The sequence below is a fragment of the Erinaceus europaeus genome, chromosome 16, assembly GCF_950295315.1.
Source record: "Erinaceus europaeus chromosome 16, mEriEur2.1, whole genome shotgun sequence".
Classification (NCBI taxonomy): Eukaryota; Metazoa; Chordata; class Mammalia; order Eulipotyphla; family Erinaceidae; genus Erinaceus; species Erinaceus europaeus.
In genome coordinates, this window is record NC_080177.1 from 25,809,188 (window position 1) to 25,832,187 (window position 23,000).

At 40.2% G+C, this 23,000-nt stretch overlaps 1 protein-coding gene across 2 annotated transcripts in view; it reads right to left on the reverse strand.

The window, feature by feature from the left end:
• Positions 1-19,158, reverse strand: part of PALS1 (protein associated with LIN7 1, MAGUK p55 family member) — a 106,857-nt gene extending 87,699 nt beyond the window's left edge. For both annotated transcript variants that reach the window (XM_060174783.1, XM_060174781.1), the window contains exon 1: positions 19,017-19,158. The gene's annotated coding sequence lies outside the window, so the exon portion shown is untranslated. The remainder of the gene's footprint in view (positions 1-19,016) is intronic.
• Positions 19,159-23,000: the final 3,842 nt, after the last annotated feature.

A 23,000-nucleotide genomic window follows, 5' to 3' on the forward strand; every position in this document is an offset into this window, starting at 1 on the left:
TAGTGGATAAAACTTGAGGCAATTACACTAAGTTAAAAAAAAAAAAAAACTACCTGAAAGTTTCACTCAATGAGAGATACAAATAGCTAAAATAAATGAACTTGCAAAAATAACAATGCTTCATACCTACAGGCAACCAATTTTTGACAAGGAATGATCCGGCATTTCCTCTCTTAGGGATCTATCCAAAAAGACCTATGCACACCTCCAACCTGGATATCCAGTGGCTAAGGAGGAGTTAAGAAAATTATGAGACTGAGGTATGTGTGTGCGCACAGGCATGGTAAGACATGATGAAATCTCCTTTTCCACTTCGTGAATGGAATCTGAAGGAATCATGCTAAATGACATAAGCCAGAAGAATGAATACAAAATGATCTCACTTATAGATGATAGCTAATCAAGGCAGGAGAGCTGGGCAAACAGCATGATTAGCTATGCAAAGATACTTTCATGCCTGAGGCTCTGAGGTCCAGATTCTGGTCCCCAGAAACACTCTACTCCAGAGCTGAGCTGTGCTCTGGTCTGACTCTGTGTATCTATCAATATTTCTCTACCTGTCTCTCATTAAAGTAATTTTTAAAGAAGAATCAAGGCAAGAAAGGGGAGACACGTGGTAAAGTTTGTTCTGGATGTGGTGTACTTCAGCAAAGCAAGCAAAGGTCTTTGGACAAAGGGGAGACAACAGGTGAGAGAGCGCACTGGTTACTCAGCACAGAACAGTGTGTAGACACCTATCTTGAGGAGATAAGATATTGTACCCATGGGGGCCAGGCGGTAGCTCAGCGGGTTAAGTGCACATGGCACAAAGCAAAAGAACTGGCCTGGCCTAAGGATCCCAGTCCGAGCCCCTGGCTCCCCACCTGCGGGGGGGGGGGGGGGGGGGGGTCACTTCACAAGTGCTGAAGCAGGCTTGCAAGTATCTATCTTTCTCTTTCCCTCTCTGTCTTCCCCTCCTCTCGATTTCTCTCTGTCCTATCCAACAATGACAACAATAATAATAACAACGATAAACAAAAGGGAAATATAGCCCTAAGGAGCAGTGGATTCGTAGTACAGGAACCAAGCCCTGGAGGTTAAAAAAAAAAGATACTGCACCCATGTGTTAACTGTCCCGTGAGCCACTATATTCCCCCAATAAAATGATGAGAAAATGTAAGAAAAATGAAAATGCTATTAATAGCCAAACTGATTCTCAGTCTCTGAAAAGTATGGTGGTTGTAAAATGGAACAGGGAGTGGACAAAGGGACATAGCTAGAGTGTTGCACTGAGAACTTTGTGGATGAGATAAGTTTTACACACTGACAGGCATTAAACTGTACCTCTAAAATTTTACAATAGGTCGAGGGAGATAGCATAATTGTTATGCAAACAGACTCTCATGCCTGAGGCTCCCAGGTCCCTGTTTCAATCCCCTGTACCACCATAAATCCAAGCTGAGCAGTGCACTGGTTAAATAAAATAAAATCTTACAATATTGTAGAACAATACTAAATCAATTAAAAACAGTAAATCAGGTTCACAATTTCAATTGCATGAATCTTTCACCATGCTGTGAAAACTAATATACAGAAGTCCTATTAAATGAGGTCTTGTGTACACAATCAGCAAACTACCGGATCCATTAAGCTTTAGCTTGCCCATGGGATATAAATTGCTTTCTCAGCCCCAGACAAAAGGAAAGAGTTTCTTCTTTGCCCAACAGCTCAATGAGAGAACGACAAAGACCAACAAGTGAAAAGCCACCATACAACAAACTCGTATTTTCTCCAATTAACTCTGACTACAACAGCCCCTCCAAAATCTATATAAGTTGGTTCAGGCTTTTTTGTTGACAGAAAGGCTGGGAATTTCTCGATAAGACTTAATTTTCTAAATTCTTGTTTAGAATTTTCATTCTAAACTGTTGCTTCCAACTGAGCCACTGTGTTAGTGAAATAACTGGGTGTTTTTTGTTTGGGGTCAACAATGTTAATAAGTAACAATGGCAAAGTCTCAAAGAATCCTAATTAACAAATTCACATAGCTTTGTTTTACTATCTATAGATGCCTAGTTTTTGTGTGTCCCATACAGACTTTCTTCATTATCTTTAATCCTGGGTGTCAATCATTTAATTTATTATTTTCCATGAAACATGTGTCAGAAGTTCCAAGTCTCTAAAGATGAATTATAAAATGTTCTAATCTGTGAATGCAAATGATTTACAGAAGATGATTTAAAGAAGAAAATATGCTCCAAAGGTCAGCAAAGTAGTAGATGATTACCTCTACCTAGAACGCTTGCTGCTATGCAATTTTTTATGTGTCTGCTACCACTTCTCCTCTCCTATCCTCTTCTCTCTCTCCTAATTTTTATTAGTGCTATAATAGTGTTTTACAAGACTATGAGATCATCAGGTATAGTTCCACAACTTCAAAATTTGTCTGCAATTAAAAAAGAGAGAAAGTAGTTTTTCTGGCTATTAGAAAAAATGTCAGTAACTATGTCAGAGTTTCAAAATAAGAACATTAAGCAAAATTAATAATAAAGATTTATAACCATGAAGCAGTGACAACACAGTATTTTCAGGACCAGACACAGTGTTCTTTAGCCAGAGCAAAATGTAGAAAGGAAGACTGATTAAGAATACAAATGTTGACATGTTTAGAAGCCACTAAACTTCTAGTATGTCAATATTGCTGACTGAAAGAGTGAATTAAGTACTGATTTTCACCAAAGAGCCTTAGTAGACAGCACAACAGAAGGGGGAGGACTATGCAACAAAGAATGAAAACAAAGTCAACAAATCACATACTTTAAAATGGTTATTGACTACACTTTCATTCAACAATTTAAATAACTACTTGATACAAAACTTGGATAATCAATATCAAGTGTCTTTCTTGGGGGCTAGGTGGTGATGCACCTGGTTGAGCGCAAGTTACAATGCACAAGAACCAAGTTTAAGCCCCCGGTCCCCACATGCATGGGGAAAGTTGAGTGGTGAAGCAGTGTTTCAGGTGTCTCGCTTCCTATTACCCCCTTCCCTCTCGATTTCTGGCTGTCTCTATCAAATAAAGATAATTAATTAAAATAAAGATAGGGTCCTCATTAAGAAACTTGAAATCTAATGTGGAGATCAGATAAGCAAGCAAACAAAACTTTTATTGGTGCCATGCTTTTGTTTTTCCATAGCCAAGGCCTTGTGAATGCTGAGGCATGGGCTCTAAAAGGTTAAGTTATTGCTAGTCCTGCAATTCTACTGAGAAAACCTATGTAAATTGGAAGAGATGAAAGTCCCCTGAGAAAGAAATTGAAAAAGAAATGACCAATACACAAAAGGAAAAAAAAAAAAACTAACACAGACATACTGATATCAGTAAAGTTAAATAAATGCTTTACCTATATACAAGTGAGTTTAAGTCATAAAGAAACTCAACTCTCCAAACTGTGCAAACTGTCCAAACTGTGTGACGTCTACTTTAAAATATGTAATGAAAATAGTGGAAAATATCCTAGAGTAGGTGCCAGGCAGTGGCGCGCGCACCTGGTTAGGCACTCACACTACAATGCATAAGGACCCTGGTCCCCATCTGCAGGGGAAAGCTTCAAAAGCAGTGAAGCTGGACTGCAGGTGTCTATCTCCCTATCTTCCCCATCCCTCTCAATTTCCCTCTGTCTCTATCCAATAATAAATAAATAAAAATAAAATAAACTATAAAAAGAAAAACCATCCGAACAGTCTGGCAGTTTGTTAGTTGAGGCACCAACTCCAATCTGCTTTACCAATAAAAAGACTGCTGAAGGGAGGAGAGGACTCCCCTGAGACTCACCAAATGCAACTGTGAGTCTCCATTGCTACTGCCCTCAAGGCTGGAGCAGCAGGGGGGAGACCCTGTGCTGACATCTGGGAACAGAGAACTGACAAGGTAACTCAGGAGAAGAGCTACACCTCGGTGTCCTAGCAGTGGGGCTGTATAGTGGGAGCCTTTCCACATTGTTCTCCTGATGAGAACATGAAAATAATTGCCTCAGAACCTACAGACTATAAATGGGACTTGTTTAGAAATGCACAGGGCCCAGCAGTGCTGCCTGGCTTGGCAGAGAAGGTGAATTGAGCCTGGAGCTTTGGATCCTTGGGGTGTGAGAATCTCTTTACATAACCACTGTGCTATCTCTCCCCCAAACTACTTTATCTCTTGGTCAGCAGTGAGTGATTAAGCTAAGAAGCTTACTTATAGTTTAAAAGCCCTCAGGCTCCCATAGCCTACAAGAAAAAGAACAAAAGCAGCTTTTAACAGCCTTTGTCCTCGAACTCAGGGATTAATATTGAATCAACTGTTAATTTCCACAACTGTGAACTCTTTAACTACCTTACTGAGACAAAAGTCAATCAAGGCAAGAGTGATCAGTAATTTGAAAAGTACTGAGAGAGGGACCTCATAACATACTATATAGAATGGTTAAACCAACAAGAGGACATATTGGAGAAATGAACTAGGACAAGAGTTCAGCTAAAAGCCCCCCAAAGGTTGACTCACAAAACAGTGAGGTCAACATCCAAATGCTTGTTAAGGAAATAGTCACATGAATGAGTAAAGAGTTTGAAAGAATTGTCATCAGAAATGCAGAAACAACAAATGAGACTGGAAGAAAACACTAATTATCTCAAGGTTATTAGAGAGCTAAAAGCTGAAATAGCTGAGTTAAGAACACAACTAGCTGAACAAGCTAAAATAGTATCAGAACAGGGTAACAAAATAGATGAACTCCAGAAAACAGTAGAGGGCAGAGAGAATAGAATCAATGAGGCTGAAGACAGAATTAGCAAGATCGAGGATGAATTAGAGACAATTAAAAAAAGTAAGAGATCTCAAAAAGAGATTAAGAGACACTAAAAACAACAGAGACCTATGGGATGACTTAAAAATATATATATACACATTATTGGCTTACCAGAAGAAGAAAGAGAAGGAGAAAGCATTCTTCAGGCCATAATAGCTGAAAACTTCTCTAGTCTAGACAACATCAAAGACATAAAGATTCAAGAAGCACAGCGGGTTGCAAACAGAATTAACCCAGATTTAAAGACACCAAGACATATCATATTTAGAATGGAAAGGAATAAGGATAAAGAAAGGATTCTGAAGGTTGCAAGAGAAAAACAGAGTCACCTACAGAGGAAAACCCGTAAGATTAGCAGCAGACTTCTCCACACAAACACTACAGGCCAAAAGAGAATGGCAAGATATCTATTGAGTGCCCAATGAGAAAGGCTTTCAACCAAGACTACTGTATCCTGCTAGACTGTCATTCAGACTAGATGGAGGCATAAAAACCCTGTCAGACAAGCAACAGTTCAAAGAATCAATTATCACCAAGTCTGCCCTGAAAGAAGTTCTGAAAGGTCTCCTATAAAGAGTCAGACCACAATAAATATGCCCTATATCAGAACACTCTAAAAATCTACAAGAACGGCACTAAAATATCTTCAATCTATGATATCAATAAATATCAATGGCCTGAATTCACCTAATAAAAGGCACAGAGTAGGAAGAGGGATCAGAAAACACAACCTAACAATATGTTGTCTACAGGAAACCCACCTAACTCAACAAGACAAACACAGACTCAACATGAAAGGATGCAAAACTACCAGACAAGCCAATGGCCCACAAAAAAAGGGCAAGAACAGCTATTCTCCTATCTGACATGATAGACTTTAAAATCAATAAAATTTAAAAAGCTAGGGATGGACATTAATGCTGAATGCTCAAGTATCAGTCAATCAGGAGGACTTAACAATTATTAACATCTATGCACCCAATGAAAAGCCATCTAAATACATCAAATGTCTACTGAAAAAGCTACACCAATATATTAACAGCAACACAGTAATAGTTGGGGACTTCAATACCTCACTCTCTCAACTTGACAGATCATCCAGGCAGAAAATCAATAAAGACATGAGGGAGCTAAATGAGGAGTTAGATAAACTAATACTATTGGACATTTTCAAAATCATTCACCCCAAGAAACTGGAATACACATTCTACTCAAGTCCATATGGGTCATTCTCAAGGACAGACCATATGTTAGGCCACATAGATAGATAGCATCAGCAAATTCAAGAGCACTGAAATCATCCTAAGCATCTTCTCAGACTACAGTGGAATTAAACTAACACTTAACAATAAACAAAAGATTAGTAATAGTCCCAAAATGTGGAAGAGGAATGTCAAAGAGTAAATGTTGGTTCTTGAAAAGAGTGAACAAAATCGACAAACCTTTAACCAGACTCACAAAACAAAAAAGGGAGAAGACCCCAAAAAAATAAGATTGTAAATGAAAGAGGAGATATCACAACAGATACTACAAATTCAACATATCATGCCAGGCTTCTATGAACAACTCTATGCCACCAAGCTAGAGAACCTGGAAGAAATGGATAATTTCCTAGATATCTGCCAACTTCCAAAATTATATAAAGAGGAACTAGATAATATGAACAGGCCCATCAGAGCCAACGAAATTGAAAGTTATCAAAAACCTTCCCAAGAATAAAAGTTCTGGACCACATGGTTTTATAAATGAATTCTACAAAACCTTCAAGGAAGAGTTAATCTCTATTTTTAAAAGTCTTCCAGAAGATTGAAGACACTGGAATACTCCCAGCTTCTATGAAGCCAACATCACTTTGATACCAAAAACAAGACAGGGACACAACCAAAAAAAAAACTACAAACCAATATCTCTGATGAACATAGATGCTAAAATACTGAACAAAATTCTAGCCAACCGGATACAGCAGTATATTGAAAAGATTGTTCATCATGACCAAGTGGGGTTTATCCCAGGGATGCAAGGTTGGTTTAATATACGTAAATCAATCAACGTGATCCACCACATCAACAAAAGCAAGACCAAAAACCACATGGTCATATCAATAGATGCAGAGAAAGCCTTTGACAAAATACAATATCCCGGACCTAGTGGGGATATTGTTATATGGGAAACTGGGGAATGTTATACATGTACAAACTATTGTACTTACTGTTAAATGTAAAACACTAATTCCCCAATAAAAATTTTTTTAAAAATACAACATCCCTTTATCATCAAAATGCTACAAAAAATAGGAACAGGTAGAAAATTCAACACAGTGGAGTCTATATATAGCAAACCTACAGACAACATCATACTCAATGGTGAAAAACTGGAAGCATTTCCACTCAGATCAGATACTAGACAGGGCTGCCCACTATCACCATTACTATTCAACATAGTGTTGGGAGTTCTTGCCATAGCAATCAGACAGGAGCAAGGAATTAAAGGCATACAGATAGGAAGAGAAGTCAAACTCTCCCTATTTGCAGATGACATGATACTATACATAGAAAAACCTAAGGAATCCAGCAAGAAGCTTTTGGATATCATCAGGCAATACAGTAATGTGTCAGGCTACAAAATCAACATTCAAAAGTCAGTGGCATTCCTCTATGCAAATACTAAGTCAGAAGAAGTTGAAATCCAGAAATCAACTCCTTTTACTATAGCAACAAAAACAATCAACAAAGTCCCGGGCTCAAACTCCAGCACTACCATAAACCAGAACTGAGCAGTGCTCTGGTTGTGTCTGTCTCTCTCTCATTGAAATATGTAAATATTTTAGGGAGTTCGGCAGTAGCATGGTGGGTTAAGTGCACATGGCGCAAAGCGCAAGGACTGGCTTACGAATCCCAGTTCAAGCCCCAGATCCCCCACCTGCAGGGGAGTCACAGGCAGTCAAACAGGTCTGCAGGTGTCTCTTTCTCTCCCCTTCTCTATCTTCCCCGCCTCTCTCCATTTCTCTCTATCCTGTCTAACAATTACAACATCAATAATAACTACAACAATAAAAAAACAAGGGCAACAAAACAGAAAATAAATATATAATATTTTTTAAAATACGTAAATATTTTATTTTTAAAAAGCCACACTTATATATTAAATGAAAAGAAAAACCAAAGTACATATGTTGATTCATAATGCAGTTCATTGCTATTCTATGTGAATGTCACTAACCAGTTGTGCTCTATCTACACTAGGTATTATGCTAACCATTCTTTTTTTTTTAACACTAACCATTCATGAAGCACCTTTTTTTTTTTTTCCTTTCTTGGGAAATTAATGGTTTACAGTCCACAGTAAAATACAATAGTTTGTACATGCGTAACATTTCCCAGTTTTCCTCACAATACAATCCCCACTTGGTCCTCCTCTGCCATAATGCTCCAGGATCTGGGCCCTCCCTCCACCCAAGAGCCTTTTACTTTGGTGCAATATACCAATTCCATAAAGCATCATTTTGATTAATCCTCAAAATAAGGCTCTGAAAGTTATCATATCATGCCAACCAAAAAAAGACATTTTGACATAGGTCAGTTTTGAACTGAAAGCAATTAAAAGGAGGGAGGGGAGGTGGGTTAGCTCCTATTTTCCTCTTCATCTGCCTAAAATTCAAAGCATAAATTTCCCTTTCTAAAGGAAATAAATTTCCACTGTAATGGCAACAGAAAGCCTTTATGCTGGGAACTGACACACCAATAAAGACGGCATCAAGTTGAATTTGCCTAATTTACAGTCCCTAACAGCCCAAACCATTTTTCTTTAAGTCATGTGTCTTTTCCACAGTTAATCACAAAATCTTACTACTTCTTTGGATTTTCAATTATTTTCTATAAAGGCCTCCATTTAAGTATAAACCTTATTCTCGTTTTAATCAGTTCTTTGTCAGTTTAATTATATGGCCCTAGACAATGGGCCTAAACAGGTCATCCAAACTGATGAGGATTTCATTCAAATCTTGGGGGTTGGGCACATGGTGCACCCAGCTATGCATACATATTACCAAGCAAAAGGACCTGGGTTTGAGCTCCAGCCCCACTACAGTGGGTCTGCTTCAGGAGTCTTTCTCTCCCTTTAGCTCCCCAATTTTTCGCTATATAATAAAAAAAATACGTACTAGAAAGAAAAAAGAAAAAAAGGAAAAAATGGCTGCCAGGAGCAGTGGATTCACAGTGCCAGCACTGAGCCCCAGAAATAACCCTGGTGGCAATAAAATAAATAAATAAATATTCTACTGAAGCTTGTTTATAACAAGACTGCACCAGGCCTGGGGGTAGCACAGTGGAGAAAGCGTTAAGACTCTTAATCATTAGGTCTTGAGTTCAATTCCTGGCATCACATGTGCCAGAATGCTGTTCTGGTTCTCTCTCCCTCTCTGTCATTAATAAATTTAAAGATGACACTTTAAAAGTGTCATCTCCCTGACAATTCACTTTATTAAGCAATTAACACAATTCCTATTCTGTAAGTAAGGAGTCAGAATGTCATATTAACTTGCCCACAGTCATATACAAGTCTAAGAGGCATTTCAAGACAAGTCTGTCTGGGTACTCAATTGCTATAACTGCAATATAATTTCTGTCAGTTAGGGTGCTTGGAAAAGAAAGAAAACGGGTTAGCAATTTCATCTGTGTTTATATCTATATAGAGTTAACCAAGAACATGGCTAAATTAGACATCCCACCATTACACATATTTATGGCCAATCTAGGTAAAATGGAATTATGTTCAGAACTGCAAATTCTCTCAGGTTATAGAAGGTGGCTAAGAACAGTCTCTGGGGTTAGGTATACAGGCAAGGCTTAAGTTTAAAAAAAATGATAGAAATGTAATCTGATAACATTTATCTACCATGTAGTGAGATACCAAGATAAAAGGACATAGGTCTATCCTTCAAGAGCTTGCAATTTTTAAGTTCAAGGTTCTTTACCTTAATTCAAACACACTTTAAACACAAAGAACAGTCAAAGAAGACTTTCCTCAACAATATTTAAATTTCACCAAGAAGGTAATGTTAAAATAAGTCTTACGACAGGCTAAAGCAGAAAATGCCGAAGGTTTTAGAGTTAAGCAAACTGAATTTAAATCCTTGCTATATAACATATAAAGGAACTTTGTCTGACATAACCTCAAAATCAGGGAGATTGGCTCAGTGAGTAAATTTAGCCCAGGGCTTGCATGTGTGAGGGCCCAAGGACGAACCTATGTCCTAGCAGAGCCAGGTCATGTTCTTTTTTTTTTTTTTAAACTAAACTTAACCATCTGCAGCTCTGTTTCCTCATTTATAAAAGGGAGGTGACTACCAAAAACCTGCAGTGTCTTAGAAATAAGTACAAAGTGTACTTAGAAATAAGTACATTATCTTGTATAACACATTAAAAGGTAGGTTAAAAAATAGGATTCTGGGTAGGTGTCAGAGGAGAACAAAAAAGTACTGATTTAGCCAAATGAATTACTACCCTTACTATAAAATTTAAATATAATAGAAATAAAAACCTTTTAAGATACCTACAATTTTTTTTTCTTTCACGTAAACTCCTAAGAATCAACTATAGTGGTACGGGAGGTGGTGCCGTGGATAAAGCAACTGGATTCTCAACCATGAGGTCCTGAGTTCGATCCCTGGCAGCACATGTACCAGAGTGATGATGTCTGGTTCTTTCTCTCCTCCTCTCTCTCTCATGAATAAATTCTTTTTTTAAAAAAAAAGAATCAATTATAAGTTTTCATTGAATCATACTGAAAAACATGTTATGCCACTTGTATAGTCCTTCTGAATCATCTGACTCAGGATTAAATCTGATTTTCATGATTTCATTTCAATGAATCCTTGTTACTATATGTACGACACTATGTGTATCTCAGGGAAAGGGTCCAAAGGACCATGGGATTCAGAAAAGATAAACAGTTATTTTACATGTCTAGTATTTATAAAGTGGACTCTATGTTTTTAATGTGAAGCAATTTGAAGAAACACTGATCAGTAACTTTGCGGCAGGAACCATATAATAGTAACACAAATTACCCTCTAATACTTTAGCATTCTCTAGTAAGTTCATCATGCCTATGCCACTCAGTAATTTTATTCCTGCTTACACACTTTGGCACATAGTTTTCCAACAGTTTTTTGCAAAAAGAGGTATTATACCCATTAGACCTATAGTGTGCACTAACAGAGCCAGTGGTTATATATTACTAGGAAGCATTCAAAATAAAGTTAGTGCAATTAAAAAATGAAAAAAAGAAGAATCTCTAATTTTACTACTTTACTACTAATTTTACTAATTTAAACGCCCTTACTGGTCAGTGGCTACTAATGCTGGAAAGCAAAGCCCTAGAAAAACAAATGTATATGAATATACAAAAATTTCCTAATGAATATAAAGAAACTTCCAAGATGAACATATAGAAACTTCATAGTAACATTATCTATTTGTTGATTATTGAAAAAGTCATGACTTACTTTTCTATGCAAAAGTGCATCGTGACTTTTCTGACAACCCAATAACCAAAAACTAGAAACAAGTCCAATTCAGTAATATGATTAAGTAAATTGTGGGATATATATAATAGTGTGTATCTATACTCCAAAATCTTTTTTTTTTTTTTTTTTTGCTTTCAGGGTTATCACTGGGGATCTGTGCCTGCACTACAAATCCACTGCTCTTGTAACCATTTTTTCAATTTTTTGGAGAAGACAGAGAGAAATTGAGATTTGAGGGGAGGGGAAGGCGGCGACACAGACTGACACCTGCAGACCTGCTTCACTACTTGTGAAGCGACTTCCTGCAGGTGGGGAGCTGGAGCCCAAGGATTCTTGCAGGAGTCCCTATGCTTCATACTACATGCACTTAACCCGGTGCACCACTGCCCGGCTCCCTATACTTCAAACTCTTTATACTACTGAAAAGCAACAGTAAAGTAAAATGTTTGACTTAAAAATGAATTTTTTAACAAAAAATAATTTTTAAAAAGCTTCATGTGGGGAGTCCGGCGGTAGCGCAGCAGGTTAAGCGCATGTGGCGCAAAGCGCAGGGACAGGCATAAGGATCCCAGTTTGAGCCCCCACCTGTAGGGGAGTCGCTTCACAACCGGTGAAGCAGGTCTACAGGTGTCTTATCTTTCTCTCCCCCTCTCTGTCTTCCCCTCCTCTCTCCATTTCTCTCTGTCCTATCCAACAACAACAACATCAATAACTACAACAATAAAAAACAAGGGCAACAAAAGGGAATATTTTTAAAAAATTTTTTTTAAAAAGCTTCATGTGGCTGGGGAGGTGGTGCAGAAGATAAAGCACTGGACTATCAAGAAGCCTCCCCACACACACACACCTCACACAAACACACCAAGAGAGCTGGGTCAGCATACATACTCTGCCACTGAAGGAAGACTGGTCCTGAAATGAGCACAGCCTAGAATGTTCCTAACTATGACCATGGACTGTGAACTCAGACTGACAGGGATGCAGAGGTTACACAGGCTCCTGGCTAAATATGAATAGACATGGGCCTTAGGTCAGACCAGTGGGGTTTACATATAACAGTATTTATATATTTTTTCCATATCAGGGAGCTTCTCTCTGTCCTGATCCAACTTTCTAGTCCTATTCTCAGCTCTGACACCATCTTCCCAGACAACACTTTTAGTCCACCTGCATGTTAGCTATTGGGCTCAGGTAAAAATTACTAGTCATGAGTCCCTTGAAATATACCTAAAACAGACTTCCTAGCTTCTTTCCACATGAAGACCCTTTGTTCCATCTGCTCTATTCTTACCCCTAGGTTCCTGATTATTAAACAGTTTGTCCTGCTTTGTATCTTACTGCTTTTCAGCCACAAAGCTGAAGATGCTACCATGAAGCCATCCTGACTTCCCTGGGCAGACCACGTTACCTACCCAGAGACCTACCCCACTAGGGAAAGACAGAAACAGGCTGGGGTTTGGATTAACCTGCCAGCATCCACGTTCAGTGGAGAAGCAATTACAGAAGCCAGATCTCCCACCTTCTACACCCCATAAAGAATTTTAGTCTATACTCCCAGAGGAATAAAGAATAAAGAACCTCCCAGTGGAGGGGAGGGGATGGGATGGGATGGAACTCTAGTGATGGGAATTATGTGAATTGTACCACTCTTATCCTACAATCTTGTGAATCATTATTAAATCACTAATAAATAAATAAAATAAAAAGAATGGGACCCCAAGTCTGATATCCAGCATCATATGTCAGAGTGAGGCTCTGGTTTGTGCTCACTCACTCTTCTCCCTCACAGATAAGCAATAAATCTATTTCCATTTTATAAATAAATTTTTTTAAAAAATAAATAAAAATTATTTCCTTTTAAAACCGCTATAACTCTTACCATTCATTGCAAGTACAATCCAAATTCATGTGAGCAATTCTGTGATTCTGTTTCAAGTCTAAAACAACTAACAATTTTTTCAGTAAAACCTATTCTCTAAGGGACTATCCATAATCATTTCACTGTGTGATATCCTGTACCACTGGTCTTTAACCTCTTATGTAGGTTTATTCCTGGGTACTTATTTATTTATTTATTTATTTTCCCTTTTGTTGCCCTTGTCACTATTGTTGTTGTAGTTATTATTGTTGTTACTTATGTCGTCGTTAGATAGGACAGAGAGAAATGGAGAGAGGAAGGGAAGACAGAGATGGCGAGAGAAAGATACCTGCAGACCTGCTTTACCGCTTGTTAAGTGACTCCCCTGCAGGTGGGGAGTCGGGGGCTCGAACCAGGGTGCAAGCCAGTCCTTGCGCTTTGCACCACCTGCGCTTAACCCGCTGCACTACCACCCGACTCCCTCCTAGGTACTTTTTTAAAACAATTGCAAATGGAAAACGTTCCTTCATTCCTTCCTTGTTTATTTCAGTGTCTGCATATAGAAAAACAAACTAATCTTGTGTATGTTGATTTTGTAGTCTGCTAATTTACTATATTCATCTGTTATTTCTAGTAGTTTTTAGTGGAACCATAAAATATACAGAGGAAAAATACCATAATACTGGCCGCAGTGATGATGTCTTTGGGGGCCCAATTCCAAAAGCAAGGGAAACAAGGCAAAATAAAATAGGACTACAACTGGCTGAGTAAGTTGTGGTCTATAGACACAATGGAGTAATACTCATCTATTAAAAATGGTGATTTCATTTTCTTCATGTCATCTTGTATGGAGCTTGAAGGAACCTTAAGTAAGATAAGTCAGAAAGAGAAGAATGAATATGTGATGATCTCACTCACAGACTGAAGTTGAAAAGTAAGAACAGAAGGGAAAACACAAAGCAGAATTTGGACTGGAGTTGGTGTAATGCACCAAAGTAAAAGACGGGGGGGGGGGGGGGGGGGGGGGGCGGAGAATTCGGGTCCTGGAGCATAATGGCAGAGGAGGACACTGAGGGGGTTGAATTGTTTAATGGAAAACTGAAAAATGTTACACATGTACAAGCTACTGTATTTTATTGTTGACTGTACACCATTTATTCCCCAATAAAGAAATAAAGAAGTGGTTTTTACATGGTCAAAAAAAAAAAAAAAAGAACTACATCAAACTAAAATGTACTTTTGCAGAGCAAAAAGAAAGTGTCAGTAATATGAAAAGACATCCTATGCAATGGGATAAAGCATTCACACATCATATATCCAATAAGGAGCTAATTAATAGTCAAGGTGTATATAAAATAACAACAGTAAATAAACAAAAAAACAGCCTATCAAAAAAATGTGAGGAGATGAATAAATTTTCCAAAGAAGATACCATCACTTGCATCTAGAAAAATGCAAATCAAATCAGTAATGAGGTGTCAACTTATTCTTGTGGAAGACTGGTCTACATCCCAAAGACTAGAAGCAACAAGGTTGTAGAAAAAAAGAAATTTCATCCACTATTGTGGAAATGTAAACTTATTCAGTCTCCTTGGATATATATATAGAGAGAGAGAGACAGGGAGAGCAGGAGAGAGAGAGATGGAGAGAGAGAAACGTTTCTCAAGATGTAAAAAGAAAAAAAAAAAGTGGTCACGGTACAGCACTTCCATGCTCCACCAGAGCACTGCTCAACTCTGAGACATTTGCTGTACCAGGCATAAAAGTCTTTTGTATAACCATTGTGCTCTCTCCACAGCCCTCAAGACTGATTTTAAAGCTGTAGTAATCAAGTCAGTGATTGGCAAAGGATACAAAAATAGGGACAGGCAATACAGCTCATCTGGGAAGGCTCCTGCTTTGTCAGGTGAGCAATCCAACTTCAAGCCTGCCTCTCCCACCTCCACACTGGGGGATCCCAGCTTCGGTGCTGTGGTGTGTGTTTCCCTCTCTCCATTTGTCTCCGTTTTGCCCAGCAAAAGCAAAATAAACAAAGGCCAAAGGAATACTAAAGGCTAGGAAAAGACACACACGATTCTATTATCTTACAATTCCCAGAGTTACTAGTCCGACACATCTCCCTGGGTTAAAATGGGAGTTTTACAGGTTCTAAAAAGTTAATCCATTTCCTACCCTTCCTTAGCTTCTGAGACCACCGTGTTCTTTAGTTGATGGCCCCTTTTGCTCCAAACTCAAAACCTGCAACTCTTGCCATTTTCCTTTGTTACACAAATGTTCCCTAACTACTCTAATCCTTTTATGGACCCACAAGAATAATCCTGGATAATCAACCTACTGAAGATACTTGATTAGCATCTAAAATCCAAGTACAACTTTAACTCACTTTTATCATATGAAATAACCTTATTTACTCACAAATCCAAGGATTAGGGCATTTTTTTGGAGTCATTACTTTTGCCTACCACATTTTATTTTAATAAACATACACTTACAACTAACATGCAATATACAATTCCACTTGTATGTTTACAAATGCCCACTTTTGTGGGTATTTCCCCAAGAAGAATGAAGACTTATTCTCACACAAATAACTACTGGCGAAGATTTATAGAAGCTTTATTCATAGCCACCAAAGAATTGGTGAAAGGGTAAATAGTGACAGTACCACATAAAAGAACACTACACATTTAGCATTAAGATAGAAGAAACTACTGATATATTCAACAACATAGAAGAAACCAGACTCAAAAAGCTAAATACTGTATAAATCCACTTACTATTTTATTTATTTTGTCTCCAGGATTATTGCTGGGGCTCAGTGCCAGCACTACAAATCAACTGTTCCTGGCGGCCATTATTTTTTCACATATTTCCCCATTTTACTCAATAGTACAGAGAGAAATTGAGGGGGGGATAGAGAGGGAGGAAGAAAGATAGACACCTGCAGACCTGCTTCACAGCTTGTGAAGCGACCCTGCTGTAGGTGGGTGTGGGGGCTTGAACCTGGGTCCTTGGGGTGGGTCCTTCCGCATATGTGCACTTAACCAAGTGTGCCACTGCCTGGCCCCACACTTGCCTATTTTAGAGAAAACAAACTAGGGACAAGCAAGCCAGGTGTTATGTTAATACAGAAGAACAGCAACCAGGAATTTTGGGTAATGTAACTGCTCTGTATTTTGATTTCAGCACTCAGCTCTGCGCATTTATCAAACAGAATTATACAATGAAAAGAACTTATTTTCATATATATAAACATTTATTTATTTCATGTACATGAGATGTGCAGAAAGTTTAAAGAGTTATAATCCCAACTTGGCATTTCCATATGTGAGCAAGGATATGAAGCCACTGCATTCATGTTGTTGGCAGGGCTGCAAATGCTACAAACTTAGAGGATAATGTGGCTTTCCCTAGTAAAGCTGAAAATATACAAGCATCTAAGGTCCAACACTTGAACTTGTATCCTTGGGAAACCTTCACACACGTGCCCCAGGAGACATGCACAGGATAAGTCACTTGACATTGTTTGAAATATTGAAAAACTGAAAACCTTTTAAGAGGAACAAGTTACCTACAGCTAAAGGGTTTGGTTTTTTTTGTTTGTTTTTTTGTTTTTTTGCTTGTTTTAAGGGAGTGGGGAAAAAAAAAATCAACCCTACTATTATAGATAGGATTCTGAGAAGGGTATCTTAGGGTGTAGTGGAAATAGCACTGTACTTTAAATGTGCAGACAAGCATTTTCACATTTAGCTCCAATTGTGGCAGTAAGTCACTAACAGTTAAGCTGTGGGGCTACTGACCTCTATAAATCTCACTTTCCTTTTCCTGAATTTTAAAAAAAAAGTTGCGAGGTGGGCGTAGCGCAGTGGGTTAAGTGCAGGTGACACAAAGCGCAAGGACCTGCGTAAGGATCCCGGTTCGAGCCCCTGGCTCCCCACCTGCAGGGGAGTCGCTTCACAAGCGGTGAAGTAGATCTGCAGGTGTCTTTCTCTTCCCCTCCTCTCTCCATTTCTCCCTGTCCTATCCAACAATGACAGTAATAACAACAACGATAAACAAGGGCAACAAAAGGGAAAATAAAATTTAAAAATTTTTTTTAAAAAAGTTAGGCTATCTGACCACGGAGATTATTCCTAATAGGTATATAGTCAAAACTTATATTCTTCTCATTATATTTTTAAAGATTTTATTTATTTATTAATGAGAAACACAGGAGGAGAGAAAGAGCCAGACATCACTCTGGTACGTGTGCTGCCGAGCATTGAACTCAGGACCTCATGCTTGAGAGCAGTGCTTTATCCACTGCGCCACCTCCCCCACCACTGCCAAAACTTAGATTCTAATGCACAAGTCAAGAAACTTTCCCAGACACGCTGAAACCAAACACTACAAGACAAATAAGACACCTAAGTGTACTGATGTATAAAATGGACCAAATTTCTTAGTATGTCTGGCAGATGTTTCGCTTCCCCACCTCAAGCCCCGTCAGGTGCAAGGTATCCTCTATTTTAGCTATCTAAAACAAGTCACCATTGACGTGTCCCTCTTTATTGTCAAGTTCAGATCTGTCCAGCCAAAAACATATAACAAGCCTTATATATAACAGATTAAAAATACTGGGGGTTTTTTTGGCCTGTTACACCTATAAAGATTTCATAATTTAAAAAGCCTGCGTCTATAGAGAGCCTTTCAAAACGTGTAATTTGCCATTTCCACAGGATCTAGTAAAATATCAGTAGTCCACAGCCCAAAAACAGCTTATTTAACAATTTCATTACCACAATACTTAAACTTCAAAGACACGCAGTAACCAACACATCATTTGCGGCATTTAATAGGTTATTAACTTCTGCTACAATCCAAAGCATAAAGAGGAGACTATCATTACGGCGTGGCAAGACTATTTTTTAAAGATGAGGAGTTAGTGAGTGTCACACCTTTCACCTGGTCAGTGGAGTCAAAAAATTTGGAAGCCCTACCCCACAGGCTTTCCAAAGCGCCATTCCTCCCATCCTGAAAAGCGTTCCGGAGCCAAGCACGCACCGTGTGACACGCCGGTGCCACGGACCTCCCGGAGACCCGTTTATTCCAGCTTCCAATATCGAGGGAAGGAAAACAACAACACAACACAACAAAACAAAACCTTTAGCCCGAAACCTCCATTCCGTCCGCGTTACTGAGCGTCCGACAGCTGAGCAGGTGAGTCCCCAGGGTCGAGGGGCCCCGCGAGCCCGTCCCCGCGCCCTCCGCCCGGGAGCCCCGGCCGGCCGCCGCACTCCCCGCCCGCCGCGGCGAGACCCCCCGGGACACCGCCGGCGAGCTCGGTTGGTCTTTACCAGCGGCCAGAAGGAAGCAGGAACTGTCTGTGGGGAGCGGGCGGGCGGCGAGCGGCCGAATACCAGGGGCTGAGTCAGGCGGAGGCACGCCGCCTGCATTCCGCCTTCTACAGGAAAAGTGTTGCCCCGCGCCCGAGTCGCCGGCTCGGCCCGGAGAGTCTTTGGGCGTCGTCGACTGCGAGGCGGGGACGCGGCCCGGCCGGCGACTCCCGGTCGCGTCCCCCGCCGCTCGGGCCGCCGGGCAGGGGTCCCCGCCGAGGTGCGTCCGGCGCCGCGACGGAGGCGCGGGCACCGCCAGGCAGCGTCCCTGCCTCCGAGGGACAAAGGTTGGGCTCACGCCCTCGGCGCCCGCAGCTCGCGGCCGCCCGCACCGGGCGAGTGGGGGAGGGGGCGGCCGCCCCTCTCCGCCGGGCTCCCCGGACCTGTTGATTAAGATCGCCACACCGACTCGCCGCCGGTGCTCCTCTTACCTCTGCGCCACGGCGGCCGCCGAGCCTCCCGCCACGGCCGCTCCAGAACACTGCAGACCCGACAGCTCTCCAACTGCTCTTAAAATACCGGATAAAGACTCCCGAAACTCCCGATTCCCCACCTCACAGTCCTCAGCCCCCGCCCCCGCCCCACGGCCAGTCACCGCCGTCGCCGCCGCCGTCCTCCAGCGACTCCGCCTCGAGACCGCGCGAGACCGCGCACGCGTTCCCGGGACTCTGGTGCAGTGGGTCCGCCTATCGCAGCCCTTCCTCGGAGCACCCCGCCCACTACTGGGCGGAGAAGCTCGAGCGATTCGCCCAATCCTGAGTCGGCGCGGAGAAGGAGCCCTCTCATTGGTCCATTCTGCAGCTCCTAGCGGCCCGGTCGCGCGCGCTCGCGCACCTCCGAGTATAAAATGCGAGCTGTTCTCTGCGTATGCTGGGATAGTGGAGTTGCTCTGGCACCAAGTTGGAGGGCTTAGTTGTGCAGGGGCTTGAGGTTTCCTTGAGACGCAGTAGGGAGCGGGAGCAAGCTAACGCCCAACAGCTTTTTCTCTTTTCGGACTGTTGGACTCCTGATCCTTAATGAAAATCGTATTCTCCCGGAGGCGACTCCATCGGGTCTATAGAGCATGTCACATAATCTACTGTAGTCTTTTTTTGTTTTTCCTTTTAAGGTTAATAAGGTCACTATTAAGTTCCAGGATGCCTGAAGTGTCTCACAGACAGCTGTCTCTGCCTCCGCAAAAGACGCCCAAGAAGTTAGCAGCGAGGATTGAGTATTGAAAACTAGAAAAAGACGCCCAGGGCCACAGCTGTTTCATGCGAAATTGGTGGAGGGATCTAGTTACCTAGGCCAACCCAGCTCCGGTGCAGGGCTGTACCTCCAGGGACGCGTCTTTGCCACCCTCTGAATAGGGCGGGGCCCTAGAGCAGGCACTTTAGGGGATAAAATTCAAAGTATGTTGAAATGAAAGTTAAAGCACCAGCAGTCTATCTCAGTACTTCCAATTCCCAGTTGTATGGTTTCTGGTTTGACAGTAAGAACTTTACCTTCTTCCAAAGTGCTCTGTCCCGCCTTTCGATAACTCCACCGTTTATTGATAATCAATTTCTGCTTCTATTAGGTCAAAATCTAGCTATTCACTTCAACTTATTGATTGTAGCTTCCCCGTCCTCAAGTCACACTGTTGGTAACCAGTCCTCCCTCAGAATCCTCTATAATGTGAACAACTATGTCCTTTCTTATTTCATCTCTTACTTTTTTTCATTTTCAGCCCCAGTATCCCCGCAGTGAACTGTGGTTCCCTGAGTGAAGTAAACTGTTGTTCTTGTGGTCAAGATCTTTTTGGATTCCTACTTTTCCCGGATTAAAAAAAAATCATCCTCTAAGCTCATCAGAATGCCATTCAATTTCTTCAGTGTTTTACTTATTATTGGATAGAGGCAAAAAATGAAAGGCAGGAGATACAGGGAAAGAGACTGGGAGACACCACTTGTGAAGCTTTACCCCTTGCAGGTGGGGACCAGGGGCTTGAACTTGGGTCCTTGCACACTGTAATGTGTACACTTAACCAGGTAAATCACCACCTGGCCCACCATTCAAGTCTTTGTTTAAATTGTTTATAACATGACTGCACCAGGTCTGGGAGACAGTGAAGGAAACACTGGACTCTCAATCAGTGATGTCTTAAGTTCAGTCTCAGGTACCACAAATGCCAGAGTGAAGCTCTGATCTATCCATCTACCTATCTCATTAATAAATATATCTTAAATAAAAAGACTGTACCAAAGACAGAACTCAGCTTCACAGCACTAGAAACATAAATCCTTCTGTCAGCAAACATTTCTCAGCAGATTTAGACTTAACAGATAACCATCTTCAAAATTTACCCAAATAAATAGTTTTCTTGGTTTAAATTCCTCCACAAATATTCTGTGAGAATTCATGGAATTCTAATTGAAATGTATACAATGTACAATTCCCTGGAAACTGCTTGGCATATCTGAAAGTGGTATGGAGATTAAAGGAGTTAGTATTTGTTTGACTTGTTTTCTTTCCTAAATCCTTAATGAATCTTAAACTAGGTTCGTTAGACCTTGTGGTTCAAATACCACTTGGAACCTAGTGAATCTTTCTTTCTTTTTTTTTTTAATTTTTTTATTTAAGAAAGGATTAATTAACAAAACCTAGTGAATCTTTCTTAAGTCTCCAATACATTTTTCTTCCACTAGTTAGGATTTCTCTACCTTGGTGCCATTGACATTTGGACCAGATAATTTGTTGTGGGGACTGCACTGTATTTAGCAGTATCCCTGGCCTGTGTCCTCTGTGTTTAGCAGTATCCCTGGCCTGTGTCCTATGTGTTTAGCAGTATCCCTGGCCTGTGTCCTCTAGATGCCAGTAGTACCCCTACACCTCATTTGTGATGATCAGAAATGTTTCTAGTGGGCAGGGATATACATAATGGTTATGGAAAAGACTTTCATGCCTGAGGCTCTGATGTCCCAGGTTCAATACCCATCACTATAAACTGGAGCTGGACAATGTTTTAGTTTAAAAAGCAAGCTAGCAAGCTAGCTAGCAAGCTTCTAGATATTTCCAAAGGCTTCAAGGAGGACAAAAGCACCTTCAGTTAAGAACCACTAAATTGTTCAGAGAAATTGCCTCTTCAGATAGATAGTTTCTTTTTACCTATACTTTCCAGTTGCCTGACCTGAAGCAATTTTGCAAATCATTTCACCTGAATAAATCCTCTAATCTAACCAAATAAAATAGCAGTTACTAATCTTAAAATATGTGAAAGTTCCTCTGTACAATGATACACAAATTCTGTTTATTCTTATATCCAAATATATATTTCTGTATCTCTGACTCTCATCCTCTATCAAAAAGAGAAAAAAAAAAAGTGGGGAGGACATAGAGCCATGTAGCAATAACCCTGGTGGAAAAAAAGTATCCACTATGTAACCATTTCTCATTAATATTGGTAGTGATACTATCATCCTGCTCTAAGATAGCATGTTTTAGCTTAGATCCACCTGTATTTTCTCAATTACACCAGCCAAAGTAATCCTGCAAGAAGGAGAGGAATAAAAAAGATCCAAGAAAAGAAAGATGTAATAACTGTTCTGCTCAATAGTTTGCACCCTTCTTGGCTAGCTCTATGCTATTCTGGAGGGAAGCAACATGATCTCCCTGAAATCAGCTCTGAAATTTTCTCCCTTTCTCATTTCATGCTGGCATATTAGCACCTTTGCTCTTCCTGTTCTAATAACTTCTGCATCAAAGCCTTGACATTTGCTACTTCTTAGGCCTGAAATATTCAGTCTCCACATGCTTGTTCTCTCTTACTTGCTTCAGGTCTGATTTCAAATGTTTACCAGTGAGACCTGTCCCACCATCAATAATAGAGCAACATTCCCCACACCCTCTCCCAGCACTCTTTATGGCCTTATTCAACTTCAGTTTGAATTGCATTTATCCACTATCTGACAAATTGCGTATTTATTAACTACTCCTACAAACAAGAATGTAAGTCCAATAAGAACAACAACTTTGTTTTGCTCACCATTACTTGTTTTTGAATTCCCTAACATCCAAAATGATACTTGACACACAGAGCACTCAGTAAATATTTATTGAGTGAGCTAATAGGTATGAGTAGGTGGGGAAAGAAATGACAAAAGAGTCAAAGGAAAAATTCAGGTCTGACAAATGTTTGGCCTATGACTAGTCCATCTTAGGACTACTTTCTGCATAAAGATTATTGTTTTGCTGCTATGTGAAGCTCTGTCCACACAAAGGAAGACTATGGCACCAATACAAACAGAAAAGTATTTGTTCTTTTAATCTCCTTCCTGTGATTCATAGATAACTCTAGCTTCCATAAATTCTCATTGATGAAACTGAAAATTAGAACTTTTTTTATTTATTTTATTTTATTTTTATTTTATTTATTCCCTTTTGTTGCCCTTGTTGTT